General features: G+C 34.8%; 2 long non-coding RNA genes across 7 annotated transcripts; one reads left to right on the top strand and one right to left on the bottom strand.

Annotated features, from left to right (window-relative positions):
* Positions 1 to 639: 639 nt before the first annotated feature.
* On the top strand, positions 640 to 12,273 carry LOC110007950 (uncharacterized). Of its 6 annotated transcripts, XR_016054186.1 has the most exons (4): positions 656 to 821; positions 1,856 to 2,823; positions 3,292 to 3,378; positions 3,469 to 4,489. It is a non-coding gene; the product is annotated as an uncharacterized LOC110007950 (long non-coding RNA). The 6 variants fall into 6 exon arrangements; XR_016054188.1 differs by adding an exon at positions 10,560 to 12,273 and having other exon boundaries at positions 649 to 821; positions 1,856 to 3,833; XR_002282320.2 differs by having other exon boundaries at positions 652 to 821; positions 1,856 to 3,378.
* On the bottom strand, positions 11,363 to 12,579 carry LOC110008055 (uncharacterized). Its single transcript, XR_002282519.2, has 3 exons — positions 12,387 to 12,579; positions 12,191 to 12,272; positions 11,363 to 11,696 (listed from the first exon to the last, which is right to left on the bottom strand). It is a non-coding gene; the product is annotated as an uncharacterized LOC110008055 (long non-coding RNA).
* Between the last annotated feature and the right edge of the window lie 6,182 nt (positions 12,580 to 18,761).

Genomic DNA, 18,761 nt, shown 5'->3' with positions numbered 1-18,761 from the left:
TTCAATCTTCAACCAAAAAATGGGTGTCTTCCATCATTGCCATTACATCCCTAATAGAGGCCATGAGAGAGAGGGAGGGCAAGGCGTGAGAGAATGGTAAGGTGGGAGAGAGAGTATGGGATAGTTTCCTGCATTTCTTGTCGTTTCTTAGGAGGGAGAGATAGAATAGGGGAGAGGTAGAATAGGGGAGAGGGAAAGGCATGAGAGTTAGAGGGAGAGAGGGTGGGAAAGGCAAAGGGAGAGAGAGAGGAGAAGCATGCAAGAGAGGGGATAGAGTCGGTGGGCCAAAATTCAAAATTCTCTCGTTTTGTAATTAAATTTTTAAGTTTTTAGCTAAAATTCTAAACTACCCTTTCATATTGGCTTTGGTCATCCAATAATATGAAGGCAGTAAATGCAAAAAGGTACTTCACAAGTGATTATAACTTGAATCTATGTTTTTTAAAGTATTATTAACTCTAGAAAAGGTTTTCTATAATTAAAACCCCTAAAAAATAACATGTTCAAGTTAAAATAAATTGTGAAGCACATTTTTACCCCCTTTGTCTTTATATTAATAAAACCCAAAGTATATCCGTCAGGGCAATATGGTCATTTGCTTAAAAAACTAAAAATCAAAAACAAAAAAAAGGAGGGAACTCGGAATCTTTCCCTCCACATGGTCTCTCTTCTCTCTCTATATATACCTCACGCTCCTCCAAGTCTCTCTCCCTCTACGCCTCGCCCTACCCAATCCCCTCTCTCTCTATCTAAAGCAGAAGACGGCTCTTTTCCTTCTCTGAATTAAAAGCCCAAGAGGATTTTCTCTCGGTGTGCTCAAGGTATGTCTCATCTGGATCCTATTTCGAATTTTGGGTTTGAGGTTTTGCATCCATGGCATTGGCATAAGTATTTTGGGGTTCTATTGTTGTGTTGTCTTGTGGGCTTGCTCTCGATTTGCTTGTTCCATCTTATTTATCCTTCTATGTGATTTTCATGGTTTAGACCTTTTAGGCTATGATTTTAGTTTAATCTCATATGATTTATACCTTATTTCTTAAGATCTGTTCCAATTTGTATGGATTTATGCTTTACTCGATTTTGATTAGTTTTTTATTCCATAGCTTGTCTCATCTCATTGATCTATTCTTTTTGCAAGTGTTGTAGCTTCAATGAGTTTTAGAAATTAGCTTTTTTTCTTTTCTTTTTTTTAGTGGTACATTGAGAAATTTATGCATGGTATTTCAATTATGATTTACCCAAATTCAGGTTGTAATGGCTTTAATTTTGGGACAACATTATTCTTGGCACAATATAGTTGAAGGGGCAACCAACAATTTTTGGCAGCTTTACTCTTGGCTGCAATTTTGGGCAACATTGTTCTTGGCACAATTTTGGGTATTCTTAATGACTGTAATATGCTTTTGAACTTTACCTTGATAATCAGTACTAGAAAACAATATATGATCGGCCTCTTATGATTCTACAATTTCCTTTTGAGTTGGCTAATAGTTTGGTTAGTATATATATATATATATATATATATATATATAAAATTATTGATGTGTTATTTACTTGTTATGGTTACTAACTCTTTTGATATATGATTTACTGATATATTGATTACATACAAGTTGCTGATGTATTAGTAACTCTATTGATAGTTTGGTTGGCTATATATGACATGATTTGCTTGTTCTGATTTTCAAAACAAAAAAAGAATGTATAATTCTACAATTTGCAATTTCAAGTGAACAATTTGACCCAAGTGGATGTCTTTGTGGTTTTGATTTATTTAGCCATTATAATTTTTATGAACAAGCCCCAAAAATCTCTACTGTATCAACATTATTTATTTTAGTCATTTTTTTTGCAGGTACTCCCAATCAAACTTGAGTCTTTTTTTACAGGTACATAAGTAGATCCCATATGAAAACTCCTCCAAATGAAACCATGCTAGCAGAGGACTTTGCTTCAATTGTAGAAAACTCATGAGAAACAATTTCTGGTGATTTAGTTTCATACAGTGGGAAAATATTTTCAAGTCATGATAATGCTTATGAATTTTACAAGAGTTTTGCCAAAGCATGGGGGTTTTCAGTGCGTCGTCAACAAACAATTGGAAAAGAAGTTGGTGGCAATGTAACTACTACAAGATACTATGTTTGCCATAGGTCAGGCCATTTAACAAACAAAGAATTATCTGCAAATAATGGAGAAAGAGATCATCAAAGAGATGCAATTGTGGAGCACATATGAGTATCGCAAAAGTCATGGATTCTGATATTTTATATTGACACGTTGTAACCTTTGATAATTTACACAATCATGATGTTCTCAAGCCCAAGAAGTTGGATTTTTGCCTGCTTATCGTAGTATTTCAGAATGCTACAAGCATCGCATTCTACAATTTTCCAAAGTTTGTATATGTGTTAGAGATATGATGCGGTTGTTTGAAATAGAGATAAGTCTTAAACCAAGGGAATTACCATTTATAGATAAGGATGTCTATAACTTTGTATGTGCTATAAACAATGCGAACCGCGACACTGATGCTCATATTCTCTTAACAAAATGTAAGCAAATGAAAGATAGAGATAAAGATTTTAAGTACCATTTTACAGTTGGTGAAGGTAAAAACATATTGTTTGGTCCCATGGTTCTTGTTATCGTGCATATGAGATTTTCGGTGATGTGGTAGTTTTCGATGTAACCTACCGGTCAAATGGTTACCCTATGCCATTCAGCATATGGGAGGGTATCAATAACCATGGTGACACTTGTTTATTTGGGTGTGTTCTACTACGAGGCGAAAGAATTCAATCCTTTTCATGGGCAATGAAGGTATATGATCATCTACAAATTTTGAGCTTTGAATTCTTTGATATTGTTACCCATGATGTGTGTTTGAGCAGGCTTATATGTTTCTAGTGTTTATAAAGCATGATATGGTTGTAGGCATTTGTAGGTCTAATAAATGGAAAGATGCCAACAAACAATCCTAACTGATAATAACTTGGCTCTCAAAGAAGCAATCAGTAAGGAACTCCCCAACATTAAATATACATTTTGTATATGGCACTTATTATCAAAATTATTCGGTTGATTTTTCCTTCTCCTTGGTAAAAGATACAATGAGTTTGACACTGATTTTTACAAGTTATATAATCTTAAGTCCATTGAAGATTTTGAAGAAGGCTGACATGCATTAGTCAATAAGTTTGCATTGCATTTAAATAGACATATTAACAACTTGTTAAATTTAAAAGAGTTTTGCGTATTACCATACTTGAGAAGCCAATTTTTTGCTAGAATGAAGACAACTGACGTTTAGAGTCCAATGCATCTGGGAAACAATTCTTGGGTTCACAAATTCTGCTTAGTGAATTGATAGATCAGGTATAAGAAATAATGATCTCATTGTCTTCCTTGATATTTTAATATATTGGCATGTTATTCTTTATTTATGGCTCTGTCTTTTTTTGGTAGATGACAGTTGTGTAGTGGGTCAACAACGCTTGATGCAACAAAAGTCCAACAATGTGGATGTTTGAACAATGTGCCCTTTCGAAGACTATGCAGCACACGTCTTAACTCCTTGTACATTTTCTAAGATACAAGAAGAAATTATTTCATCTTTCAATAGTTAACATTTAGAAAGAATGATGGAACCTATGAAGTGACACACTTTTCAAAGAAAGAGAAAGAGTAAAAGTTTCCTTGATGGTTAAAGATAATGTTATGAATTGCAGTTATAAAGGGTTCGAGTTGACAGGTATCATATGCAGGCACTTCTATTCACGTTCTCTTCAGGGAGAATTTTATTCAAATTCCAAACTGATATCTGCCAAAAGGTTGGAGACACTCTACATCATTGATATCAAATGTTGGCTTGAGCACATCAGCTGCATATGTTGAGTATGTCCAAACTATATAATCACTAACATCAACAACTGGTACAAAAGGTGCAAGATTTGATGATTGTTACAAGTTCATTATGGAGAAATTTTCAAGAATTTTGGAACATGTTGAAGAAGTAGAATGCATGAGGTCTCCTATGGTTGATGAAACATCTATTGCAAGTTTAGCAACTAAAGAGTATTAAAATGAACTTCATTATAAAAGTGTCTATATAAAAAACCCTGTTTTGTCTAGTACAAAAGGGCAGCCTCCTGAAAAAAGGTTAAAGCCCCATGTTGAAGTTGCCAAGAAACCTAGATACTGTAAGGTTTCTTCATGTAGCCAAACTGGCCATGATTATAGGAATAGTACATTAAGAAGAGTTAATTTAGTAGGTAATCATTATATGTTAGAGAACATCATTCTTGGTGTAATGTTGACACAATTTTAGGGCTAGAAATGCTACTTTGCATATGAGATTTTGGAGCATTTACATGTGACAACTTTGTATATGTGATTTTGGAGTTGTACATAATGATTATTGTAAGGTTGAAATGTGGATGCAATATTGATGTTGTGCATCACATGTAATGAACGTATTTTTACTTCATTAAATGCTCCATATTTTACTAATTCATTAAATAGGATTCAAGCAAAGAATCATTCTTTGTTCCTTGTGAATGTATTGGGGCTGGGACTGCATTTTCCAATTTGATATTGAGGTATGGCAGGCACAGCAGGGCAGCAATGCTTAAGTTCTTTAAACTCACGGCATCACAAGGGCACAGCAGGGCAGCTCCTTGTGAATGTGTTGGGGCTGGGATTGCATTTTCCCATTTGATGTTGAGGTATGGCAGACACATCAGGGTAGCAATGCTTAGGTTCTTTAAACTCACAGCATCATAAGGGCACAACAGGGCAGCTCCTTGTGAATGTGTTGGGGCAGAGATTTTGCATTTTCCAATTTGATGTTGAGGTATGGTAGGCACAGCAAGGCAGCAATGCTTAGGTTCTTTAAACTCATAGGATCATAAGGTCACAGCAGGGCAGAAACGCAATTAAAAAATATAAGTCACTTTTCTTTTTCTTTTGTTATTTAAATTAATAACCTGCCTGAATAACAAAGAAAAGAATGTTGAAGCAAAGAGAGTAACAAATATGTCAAAGAAAATGGATTTTGGATGTATAGGCTAAGCATTTCGCTATCTCGGCTGATTAAGTTCATGCAAGGGAAGGTGGGTTCCCTGTCAATAATAGCCTTCTCATTTTTTCAATTATGTTTTGATAAATTTATTGTTTTTGCAATCTCAGTTTTCTGAAAATTTTGTAAGGTAAAAAGTGGGAGAAGATAATCGCGAACTATTGGACAAATTTCTTAATGATTAGCAAGATAAATAATAGACATTTTTCTATAAACAAATTGTGAATACAAGATGGGCAAATTCGGATGGTCATTTTTTTGGAAACCTACTACTAAGTTACAGCCAATAACATTTATGCTTAAGAAGCACTTCCATGGTAGCGAGGCAGCTCCATCAAGAAAGGGCATATCATATTCCCTTTGTGGATATGACATTGATGTGTTGAAATATGACAGATACCAAGAATGTAGCAGCCAAACCCATCAAATCTACCACTAATCTATGTTAGCACGACCAAACCTGACATCACCCACTCAATTTATGCATAGCCAGTGTATAACACATAGACAAAATTACTGAGTTGCATAGTGTCCCCCACTCAATGTGTGTAAGGTCCGGGAATTTGCAGGTCATTTGTCATGTTTGCATCTTGAATCCTTTCCTATTAATGCTTCCCTTAGATTTCTTTTCCGATTTGGTGAATAACCCCTGTTTGGTGTTTTGAGTGGTACCATGTTATTGTAGGGATCGCAAGCTTTCCGGCGATATGCAAAACACTCAAATCCGAGCTACTGTTAAAAAGTCATGATCCGTAGTCCAAATATTTTTCTATATGGATCCCAATGCCCTACGCATGAATCCCTATAAAAACACACCCATCCAAATACACATTATTACATCATGCATGCCCCCCACACAATGATTGCACACGTGCACTCTCTCTCTCCATGCATGCCTTCTCTCTCCATGTGGCACATGTATGCTTCCAACCCCATGATTGTGTTCCTCATACATGCCTTCTCTCTCCTCATGCATGATCACTTGAGTACCATGTGGCACATGCATGCATACACCCGTATCATTGTATTCATCTTGCATGATTTCTCTCTTCATGCATGATCACACGAGTGTCATGTGTCACATGTATGCTTCCACCTCCATCATTGTGTTCCTCATGCATGCCTTCTCTCGCCTCATACATGATCACTTGAGTGTCATGTGGCACATGCATGTTTCCACTCCTCTATGCTTATATATACCCCCATCCACTCATAAATTGAGTTTAATTCTCTTTCCTCACCCCTAAACTCCCTTACTAGCCCATCTTTCCCATTTGTTCTTCTTCTTCTCTCATAGCCCATTAACCCCATAAGCTTAAACCGTTGAAATTTGAACCCAATGCACTTGAAGCTTGACAACCAAAGTAGAGCTTGTAGAATATTTCATATTGGGGATTTCGATTGGAGCAATGTAAGTAGATTTGGTTTCCATTGTTTTATGCGTATATTAATGCATATTTCTTTATCTAATTCAAATGTAAAATTCAAGTGTGTATGTGTATATGTGAGTGTGGGTGCATGCTTACTAAAATTCTGTTAAAGTGTATTCTGATTCCAGAATTGTAGTCCATGTTTGAGAGATTGTTAGGGGACCTTAAACATTGCCTTAGACTATGAATTTTGGTGGGCCAATAGGATGTTGAATGTATTTCCACATAGATATCTCATGTAATTTGAAAGCTATTAACTAATTGCTAAAGCATGTGAGGTATGTGAAATGAAAATCCAAGGATTTAATATATTTTTGAGTGAAACTTTTGACTAACCAAATTTACGAGAATGAGGCTAAACTACTTTGAAATGTTAGATATATGAGTTTAAAATAAGTTTTTGACTCATAATAATATTTCTTGTGGTTTGAAAGTTATGGTCATTTTTCTAGTAGAGTGTCACCCTGGATTTTTTGCTGCGCAAAACAAAAATTTCATTCAGGAAAATCAAATAGTCTGACAAACTTCAGTCCAATATCTAAGGTTACTTCCAATATGAAAGTTGTCTTATTATGAGTTTAGATTATCAAGAAATTTGTTGCAGGTTTAAATGATAGTTGAATTTAATGATATGTCCTTAAAGGTGGACAGTGTTCATCATGAAAAAATCAGGAATAAGATATAGTGATGTCTATTGCATTGATATATAGCATGATATTGATATGATAATCCCTCTTGAAATGATAAGCATGATAATATGACTTAGTGATGTCTATCACATTGATATATGATATTGACACGATAATATCTCTTGATTTGATAAGCATAATAATATGACAGTGATGTCTATTACATTGATATATAACATGCTATTGATATGATAATGTCTCTTGAGTTGAAAAGCATGATAATATGATATAGTGATGTTTATTATATGTTATTGACATGATAATGTCTCTTGAGTTGATAAACATGATAATATGACAGTGATATTTCTGGTTATTATATATATAACATGCTCTGCATATGTTGATGTTTCTTATGATTATATATATGAGATGCTTCTAATATGATTCGTGTGCATGGAGACATGCTTTTGTTATATGATTCATGCATGGTGACATGCTTTTGATAAAATATATGTGCATGGTGACATGCTTTTGATAAAATATATGTGCATGGTAACATGCTTCTAATAAAATATGTGTGCATGGTAACATGTTTCTGAAGATATGTGTGCATAATAACATGTTTATGATAAGATATGTGTGCATTGTAACATGCTTCTGATAAGATATGTGTGCATGGTAATATGCTTCTGATAAGATATCTGTGCATGGTAACATGCTACTGATAAGATATATATGAATGATAAAATGCTTATGATAAGATATGTATGCATAGTAACATGCTTTTGATAAGATATTTGCGCATAGAGACATGCTTCTGTTATATGATATGTACATGGTGACATGCTTATGATGAGATATGTGTGTATGGTAACATGCTTCTGATAATATGTGTGCATGATAACATGTTTTTTATGAGATATGTGTGGTAACATGCTTTCAATAAGATATATGCGCATGGAGATATGTTTCTGTTATAATATGATGAGATATTTGTGCCGACAGCTGTGATCTTTCCCTACTCTATATGATAAGATAAGAGTTAGAAGTATATGTGTTTGGGTAATCGTTCCTCCAAAACTTATATAAGGCACTACTCATTGGGACCCCTTCGGTAGTCTAATGCCCTCTCGCTAGAAAGTCACATGAGAGAGTGGTGTCTTGCAAGGCCAGTGCCTATCAAAAGCCTCAAAGCACACTGGCGACCGTGTGTATGTGTGAAGCACTACGCAATAGATTTACGCAGGGTTTGAAAACTCGCCGAGTCGAGCCGGACTCGCCCGTTCGACTCGAGAATCGTCTACAACCGAGCCGGTTCCACAAAAAACTCGAGAATCGCCCGTGTCTAGAGAGAACCGGGCGATTTCCAATAGTAAATCGCGAGTCTCACCGAAAAAACCAGTGCATTTTAGTAATTTTTGGGTTTACACGTGGCCGCCTCACGGGAGCAACACGTGGCACCTAAAAATCCTCCACACATGGTAACTCACCTCACATGTTTGCCCCCTCGCTTTTCTACACGCGCAATGCAACATCTATTATACAGGAATTTATAGAGCATAAAGCGACGCTCATCCTTCGATGTGGAATAATTCGTACAAAAAATTATTAAAGCAAGACGATTGAATATATATTATTGTAGAAGCTAATAAAATCACATTAGGCGACGTGGCGGTGTTGGTTGACATCTCTGATTTTTCGGTCGACGTCTAGAGTTCGAACACCTTAGCAGGCGTCCTAATTATTTTTGTTGTCAAAAAAATAAACAAAGGCAGAAAATACTATTGTAAAAAAATAGAAAAAAATAAAATAAAAGGTTTTTCAAGATAAAGATAATACAACACTTTTTTATTTTTCTTGTAAAAAAAATACAAGATAATATAACAAGTATTTTTTGCAAAAAAATAAAACAAAAGGCATAAAAAAATAAAATGTACTTTGGCAACATTATTTTTTTATTTTTCTTATAAAAAAAAAAGAAGTAATACAACAAGCAAAAAAAAAAAAGTAGTACAACATCTTCTTCTTTTGTCAAAAAAAAGAAAAAAGATAATTAACAAGTATCATATTTTTTTTGTAAAAAAAAACATAAAAAATAACACAATAAGTATTTCTTGTCAAAAAAATAAAAGGTATTTCTTGATACAACCTAGGAATAAATGGTCTAATTATATTTTTTATTTTTATAACATGATGGTCTTTAACATAAATTTAGTAATATTAATTTAAAGATAGGATTCATATAATGAGGCCATTTGAAATCTCTCTCTTTCTACTAACAATTTTTTCCACTAATTTATTCTAGAAACCTAAAAAATTAAAAAAAAGTGGTACGCATTCTAATAATTTCTATATTGATAACCAAATCTTTTATTTTATTTATTAATTTTTGTATTATAAATCATGTAGTGTACTATTTTTCTTACGGTTGTCAATAATACATTTTAAATTAGATGATATTATAAAATATTTTGGATTTGTTATTATTTATATAATAAAATATTGTTAGTATATAATATTATAGTTAGTTAGGTTGTAATAATTTGGGTTTTTTGAGCGAATTAGTGTTTTCCGCCAATTTGAGATTTTAGTGGCCAATTTTTCATCAATTTAGTCAACTCTTTATTGTAGTCCATATATGATTATATACTTAATCCATGATAATTCTATGATTTCTTTTGTGTGATGTAAATTTAATGGTCAACATAAGTTCATATAGGGAAAGAACATCTCAATATTCATAAATTGATGAAAACAATGAAAGTTAATAACGTAGTACCCCCATTTCTTATTGGATTCCTAAAAAACAACATTTATAATAAATTTTAATAATTTTTTTGGATTTTTTTAAGTCTTAATCCTAGCGATTCGGCTCGATTCCCGATCCGGATCGTCGATTCGCCAATCCGGATCGATTTTTGGGATGCCCGATCCGGGTCACCAATCCTTTTTTTAAACCACTAGATTTACGTGCTGGTGGTGCTTCTCTCCTGGTTGTGATGGTAGATGCTCTACGCATCAGGATTTGATTGGCCTAATGGGTGGGACTTCTACTTCAAGAGTTAGATGGTATCTCTTGATCTTGATTATGCTGATTATATGCATGCTTAAATGCTTTGATCTGTTATGATGCTCATGCATAAATGTGTTGATATGTTAATAATGCTCATGCCTAAATGATTTGATTGACTGCTTATTACAATCATATCTAATTAATTTGATTAGTTATTACTCCATCATGAAATAAATCATGCATGACACATGTTTAAATATGAATTTGACACATGATTCTATGTTTTGTAAGACTTGCTTAAAACCTTGACTTTTTACATGATAGAATATTTGTAAGCATGAATGCATGCACCTAGATCTTATTTACTAAGGTTTACAGCTCACTACGTTAATTTTTCCTCAATGTAGAGTGATAGCCAACCGTAACTGGAGTGACATGTCATGATGATCGTGTTTGGCGTCCCTAACCCCCCTTCTGTTGAAGCTCTATTTTGCAGTGTATATTTTGGTTGGCGGTCTGGCCATATAGTTCATTTTGATTTGGTAATATGTCTTGATGTTTGGCCTTTTGTGCCTTGGGCCCATATGTACTATTTTGGACTGTTATATGTATTTTGGGACTTGTTTGTCCAACAAACTATGGTTATGTATATTTTGTTTCGTTTTTTGTATCTTTTTGTGGCAGGCTTGATACCGAAAATTCCTTCTCTTTACAAGGTGTTGAGCACACTCCAACCAAAGTGGCACTCGCAACCTGTGGTCGTTGCCCCACTCCCTACGGTCCTCCGGCATGCCTTGGCCTGACCCTCTCTGGGTTTGATGGGGACGACAAGGAGCGGGGTTGTGACAATGTGGCATTCATGCACCTAAACATAAGGAATTTTTTATCCTTGCATAACATTATGCCCAAAATATGCATCGAAATTCTGTATATTATGAAGGCATAGCATGGGAGAAATTTAGTATATTATGAAAGCATAGCATGACACAAATGCAATAGGAAAATGTGGCTGGCTTGACAAGGTAAACTCTTCCTTTCTCGTTAGATACACAATACAAACTCTCGGGAGAATTTAGTAATAGGTTAAAAACAAAATTGAAGATCACATAAGCTGGTTACTTTTTAAATTTCAGAATAGACATAAGCAATAATATATATATATATATAGAGAGAGAGAGAGAGAGTCAAATGGTCAAATCACAACTTCCCGTTGAATAAGAAAAACTTTTTTCATGTAGGCACAAAATAAAATACATTAATTGTTTTAAAATTTAAGAGAGAGTGTGAGATCTCCATTAGCACTGCTTGTATAAGATTCATATTCGAATTATATCATTACAACATTGTTCCATCTCTCTCTATCTCTATCAAGAAGAATTTTTTGCCTTGAAAATACATGCGCTAAATGCTCTCGTACCTACTTTATGGCTTTGAAACCAAATATATTCATCACCACACTTCAAACCAGAGCCTCCTGCTCTCACTGCCCCATACAGTTCCCCATTCAAAATGCACAGAGTACTCTTGATCCTAATTCTTTAAGTCTAGCAAGGCAAAGAATAGATCAAACAAATAAATAAAGCCATTACTCAGTAGAATCTAATCTTTTAGCTATAAAAAGAACAATAATCATCAAATAAATAAAATCATTACTCCGGTCTTTCCTGTATTCAGATAATTATTATACTGAAAATAACAAGAAATCATTCACTTGATCCAAAATTTAATCCGTTTGCTATGAAAAGAATTGCATAATCAAGGGAAAAAATGGTCGAAAAACATGAAAAATGGGTGGGGCATATTTTCAAACATGAAAATCTCATTGTATCTTGAAACATATTTTCAAAAAAGAAGGTCAATCAAACTTCTCTCTATGGGTGGCATTTTCAGAATTCCTGAGCAAACCCAAACACAGTGAAAAATCAAAATAAAGAAAGAACCCTACACTGACAAATTAGTCAACACATAGATCAATAGAGTAAATTCTAGAAAAAAATCCCAAAAATAAAAGAAATGGCATTGAGTGTGGCATTCGTACCTGGGGTAATCGGAGATCCATTGCTGGGATCACGTGAAGGTGAAAATTAGGGTTTTTTCAAGGTAAAAACCAAGGTGTTGAGCTGTAAAAAAAATAAAAAGAAACAAAAATACAGAAAGTTACCAAAATCTCTCATCTTGTTTACCAAAAAAGAAAGCTCCAAAATCTTACGCAAATAAAGCTACCAAAATCTCACCAAAAAGAGAAAAAAATCCTTATGTAGAAGAACACTTCCATTTTTGCCTGGGATTTTTTCTGATCAAGAGAGAGAGGACAGGGGAGGACAAGGCGAGAGGTTAAGAGAGAGAGAGGATGGGGGACGACAAGGAGAGAGAAAATAGAGAGGTGTGTGAGAGAGAAGAGATTGTGATGAGCTTTAAATTTTGAAATTCAAAGTTTACCTCATTAATGTAAGTTTTTTCAAATTTTGAAGTAAAAGTCACAAATGCCCTTCTATGGGTTTTTGGTGTTCAAATAATATAGGGGCAATAAAAGTATAAATAGGGTTTACAAGGGATTCTAATTTGAACCTATGTAATTTGAAGAGTTGTTAATCTTAAAAAATCCCTATATATTTATGAAAAATGATCCTATAAGACCCTCCCTTACCCATATGTGTAGGATCCAAAGGATCACCATTAAATTTGGTATGGATCTCTAAATAGTCAAGTCCCACACCCATGTGATAACGTTTCTGGATATCCATGCCAAATTTAATGGTGATCCTTTGGAGTCCGACATACATAAATGAGGGAGGGTCCTATAAGATCATTACTCTATATTTATATGTATATATAAGAGAATGGCGTTCCTTTAATATTTCAAACTTCAAAGTCTACGTTTACATGAGGATTCCACTCAAAATCCCCAAACAAAAACTCACTTCTACAAAACTCACTCCCTATCTCCTAACCCAACTAACAAATAACTTTATTTTAGCTGCATGCCATCTAACAAATACAGACTCCTTATTTTCCTCATTTTCCTCTCTTTCTCTCTCTATCTCTCTCTCTCTTAACCACAAAACTAAAGATCACTCTTTTCTCGATTTCTAATTGCATAGAAATTAAGGAGTGTTAATAAGGATAGCAGGAGGGGCTTCTGCCAAATGAGGCTTAGCTGCAAAGACCTCAACACTCTTTTCATGGATATAGCCATTTCGAACTGCGAAGCTCTCTGGAAATGAAAACACAGTCAGTGAGGGCTTTTTAGAGTGACATTCAGGCTTCTTAGACATCTTCAGAGAAAAACCAAAAAACTAAAAATAGGTGATAATGAAGAAACAATGGAGAGAAGAGAAGAAAAGTTTGGAGGGAGACCAAAAGCTAGAATGATGTGATATAGAAAATAGAAGAAAAGAAAAATCAACAAAGAGAAGCTAATAGCTGGAACTGAGAATGAAGAAACGAGGGTGATGATAAGAAAATTCTAGAGCTTATCTAGAGAGAAAGAGGGATTGGTTGCTGGTCAAATCAGTGCAAGAGAGGCAGAGAAATAAGGGACCTAATTTTGCGCCCAATACTTTGCAAGAATGGACACATCGAAGATGAATCGGCTCTGATATCATATAAAGAGTCTCAGGTTTCTCTAAAAAAACTCAGTGTCCATTGGCCAATATGAATATAGAGCTTGTCTTAAATATAAACAAATACAAATGATAAGAATAAAAATAAATCATAGGCACATATACTATGCCAAGACTTATCATAAAATATAAGATATTATACCTACCCTTTCCATATATATTGATTACAATATACACCTTCTACATTAACTTGGCAAACAATATATATTTCCCTTTAACATGTGAAGAGTCTCAGGTTTCACAGAAGAGACTCAATGTCCATTACTTGTATTAATGCACAGACTTGTCTTTTATAGACAAATTACATATGAGAAAAAATAGAAATAAATCACAGAAACTTAAACTATACTTAGACTTACCACAAAATATAGGATCTTGTACATACCCTTCCCATATATATTGATTATAATATATACCTTTCATATTGATCTGATAGATAATATATTATTGCCTTTCAAACTCTCCCTCAAACTTAAGATGCTATGAGAGAACAGCTGGAGTTTGAATACTAGTTGCAAAAAACAAACGCACAAATAACAAAGACTTCAAATCCGCAAATAGTGGAGACGACAAATCCATCATATGGCGCTTTTACAAATGGTTTCATATTAGATTCGAAAGGGATTTTTTAGAGGCCATTACTCAGAGGCAGGTTTATTCAGAGGAAAGGCAATGATTTCAACTATTATAATTTTTTTTAGACCATTTTCAGATGGTTGATTTTCACAGGACAGAAAGGTAAATATTTCATAAATAACGATTTTCGTGGTATTTTTCTATCTTCTTTTTTTTTTGACAAATTTTCAAAGGAGTTTAGTGACAGATCTGGCCGAGACTTGGCAAAGGGCTAATTTTTCGAAGGCAAAAGGGTTGTTCTTCATAATGGCAGAAACATACAATTTTTTTTTTTTGGCTAGTTTTTCAAAAGGGGTTTTTCAGAGGGTCAATTTCAAACATTTTAGGTCATAGTAGTTGGGGAAGATCTGAACGAGTGGTTAAGGGGGCTTTAGGATCTGAGAGGCTGAAAATCTAGATGAGGGTTGAGGGAGATCTGGATGGCAAAGGCACTTTCAGGCGTAGAGATCTGGGTGGTAGAGGCACTTTCAGGCGTAGATGGCATATCTGCGAAACCTAGACCGGTAGCTGAGGCTCAAGTGGTGCAACCACCATGACCTCAACCGCATTCCCTTATAAAAAGAATCCGGTTAACAAGTTCAACACATTGGTCCCGAAGTTACTCAATACGTATATTACAAACAGTAGTTTTTCCCGAATCAATACGACCAGCAACTCCTATAATAAACGATTGTCTATGCACATCTTCATTTGTAGAGGACGATGGTTGATCCACTTCTATAGCCATTTTACTCTCTACGCCATCCAAATGAAGCTCAGGAAAGTGAACTCCTCATGAAGCTTCCAATTGATCCACTACAGATTTAGAATCCATAAACGTGAATCACCCATCCTTGTGGTCAACAGCTTGTAATGTACGAGATCAGTAGAGAGAGAGGAGTAATGAAGAACATTTTGTTGATTTATCTTGTATTCCAAGATAAGTCTCGGTTAGATTTTCATATTTTATTGGGAAGTGAATCCTAAATTTTAGGAAACAAATATTTTTTGTATATCTCTAAATTGGCAAGAGATAGGGGCATAAAGATTTTGCCCTTATGTGATCTCTTTAGGTTTTGTATTTATTTAGGTAGAGCCTATTATTTATTATCTAAGTTTATAGATAAGTCTTACTTAGATTAGGATGAGGTTTTGAGTCCACATAGATAAGGATATAGTTCCTTTTTTGATAAAGTTAGGAAAGTTGAAATTGGTTTGATGTACTTGTCTTGAGGGCTTCATTCTCTCTATAAAAAGATACTTTTCTAGAGAAAAAAAGTATGTGTGGAAAAAGTAGGCCTTATATGGCTACACTTTTGGATTTGTCCTATCTTATTGAGATATATTGTAGAGAGAAAAAGTACACTTTTGGGGGTTTTGTAGAAAGAGAAAATTGTAGAGAAGAGGCTTTGTGGGAAATTGAGTCTTTGGTCCTCTCAAGTAAGTTGCCTTATAATTTTTTTTTTTTGATTTAGCAAAAAACATTGATCGTCTTCACCCATGGATGTAGTCACATCTGTGATAAACCACGTAAATTCTGGTGTTCTTTTCTGTTATTTGTTTCTTGCTTTATTTTTGTTGCTTGTTATTTGTTTTTTATCGATTGTTTTTCTCATACTTTATTTGCCAAAAATCAACCCTTCGGGTTTAGAGTTTCCGCGCACAACAAGTGGTATCATAGCCTGGTTTAGGGTGTCGGTATAGCAGTAAAAGTTTCGAATGCAAAATTTGAGGTAGAGAAATTTTGTGGCGAAAATAATTTTGAAATTTGGCAAATCAATGTTTAGGATTTACTAGTGCAACAAGGTTTACATAAAGCTCTGAAAGGAAAGTCGAAGAAACCAAAATCCATGTCTAATGAGGACTAGGAAGACTTATTTATGTGGGCTATGAGCACTATTCAATTGTGCTTATCTAGTGAAGTGCTATTTAATATTGGCAATGACGACTTAACATCAAATATTTGATCAAAGTTTGAGAATTTGTATATGACGAAGTCCCTCACAAATCGACTGCTTTTTAAATATAAATTATACACCCTTCGAATGAATGAAGGTACAGATATCCATGAACGCCTGAATTATTTTAATAAAATCATTTGTGAATTATTGAATATTGGTGTTAAAATAGATGATGAGGATAAGGCTATAATTTTGTTATCCTTACTCCTTAATTCGTATGAGCATCTAGTCACAACATTGCTTTATGAAAAAGATACCATAGAGATGGAGGATGTGACTTCGACTTTTATCTTTAACGATTTGAGAAAGAGACTAGATAATGCTCAGCCACATGCACATGGTTTAGTGGCTAGATAGAGATCTGTTGAGAGAAGTGGAAAGAGATATGAAAGACAGGGCTTGTCTAGATCCAAATCCAAATCAAGAAAAAATAATATTTATTGCAATTATTACAAAAAAAAAGGGCATGTTAAGAATGATTGTTGAAAACTCAAAGAGAAAAAAAGACGAGCTTCTGAAGTAGTCAATATAGTTGATGGAAGCTTGGTAAGTGGAATAGATAATGTGTTGTCGGTCTCGACAAATTGTAATAACTCTAAAGACTCATGGGTTCTTGATTCAGGATGTTCCTATCATATGTACCCTCATCGAGATTGGTTCACCACATACAAGAGCATTGATGGTGGATTAGTTTTGTTAGAGAATGATGCAGCATGCAAGATCATTGGTGTTAGGACAATTGCTATCAAGATGTATGATGGAGTTGTCATAACCTTGACTGATGTTAGACATGTTCCAGATTTGAAGAAAAATCTTATTTCTCTGGGTACGTTAGACTCCAACGGCTGCAAATTTGTTGGAGAAGGTGGAGTTTTGAAGATTCTTAAAGGTGATGAAAGGCAAGAAGATCAGACTGAATTTATATGTGCTGCTTAGGAATACTATTACAAATAGAGCAGCAATTTTCGTATCTGATGATGGTAATTCTGACTTGACTCAGTTGTAGCATATGCGATTGGGCAACATGGGTGCGAAAGGTTTGGCAGAACTTAGCAAACACAAATTGATCAATGGCATGAAGAAGTGCAAGTTGGACTTCTGTGAGCATTGTGTTTATGGTACGCAGTTTAGGGTGCAATTTTGCACTTCAGAACATACCACAAAAGGTATTATTGACTATATTCATTCAGATGTTTGGGGCCCTGCATTAGTTGTCTCAAAAGGTGAATCTCTATACTTTGTTTCCTTCATAGATAATTTATCTAGGAACTTGTGGATTTACACATTGAAGAAAAATGAAGATGTATTTAACACATTCAAGCAGTGGAAAGCAATGGTCGAAAGATAGACTAGAAAGAAGGTGAAGTGCTTGATGACTGATAATGGTGGAGAGTACACTTCAGCAGATTTTGTGAATTTTTGCAAGAGCGAAGGAATTATTCGTCACTTCACCACTCCGAATACTTTGCAACATAATGAAGTTGTTGAGCGTATGAACATGACACTTCTAGAGAAGGCACACAACATGTTGAGTAATGCTGGTTTGTCAAAGGACTTTTGGGTTGAGGCGGTCAATACAGTGTGTTACCTCGTCAACAGGTCACCATCTTTAATAATAGATTACAAAATACCAGAAGAGGTATGGTCCGGTAAACCTGCTGCTTATTCTCATTTAAGAATTTTTGGTTGTCCTGCTTATGTTCATGTGAAGGATAATAAGTTGAGTCTAAGGTCAAAGAAGTGTATTTTCCTTGGTTATGCAAATGGGGTTAAGGGCTATAGAATGTGGTGCCCAGATCTTAAGTCGCCGAAGTTTATTGTTAGTTGTGATGTTAAGTTTGATGAATCTGGCATGTTAAAGCACATTCAAAATGATACAGAAAATGAAACTTGCAGCAGTAATGATGTAGTTGAGGTGGAGTTGACAACTCCAGAAAATACTCCAAATTATGTGCCAGAAATTCCCTGTGAGAGAGGGGAGGAAGATGTTGGCCATGAGGAGGTCGTTGAATCGATTCCACTAGAGGAAGAGCCTCAGATTGGAAAAGGATAGGGAATAAAAAAAGCCAATTGTGCGGTACGGTTTTGAGGACATTGTGACTTATGCATTGGCTGCCACAAGCTAGGAGCCGTCCACTTTTAAGGAAACTACACATGGTAGTGATAGTAGCAGATGGAGTGAAGCTATGGATGAAGAAATGAAATCCCTTCAGAAGAATCGTACTTGGGATCTCGTGAAGTTGCCTAAAGGCAAGAGAGTCATTGGTTGTAAATGAATTTATAGAAAGATGGGTCACTTGAGCCTGTTGATGATCGGTTTAAGGCACATTTGGTTGCAAAAGGCTATGCAAAGAAAGAAGGTGTTTATTATAATGTGATTTTCTTTCTAGTTATGAAACACACTTCTATT

Source organism: Amborella trichopoda, chromosome 4 (assembly GCF_054954075.1).
Source record: "Amborella trichopoda isolate Santa Cruz 75 chromosome 4, AtrichopodaSantaCruz75HAP2 v2.0, whole genome shotgun sequence".
Classification (NCBI taxonomy): domain Eukaryota; kingdom Viridiplantae; phylum Streptophyta; class Magnoliopsida; order Amborellales; family Amborellaceae; genus Amborella; species Amborella trichopoda.
Note: the sequence above shows the minus strand (reverse complement) of the source record. Positions and strands in the feature narration are given on the sequence as shown.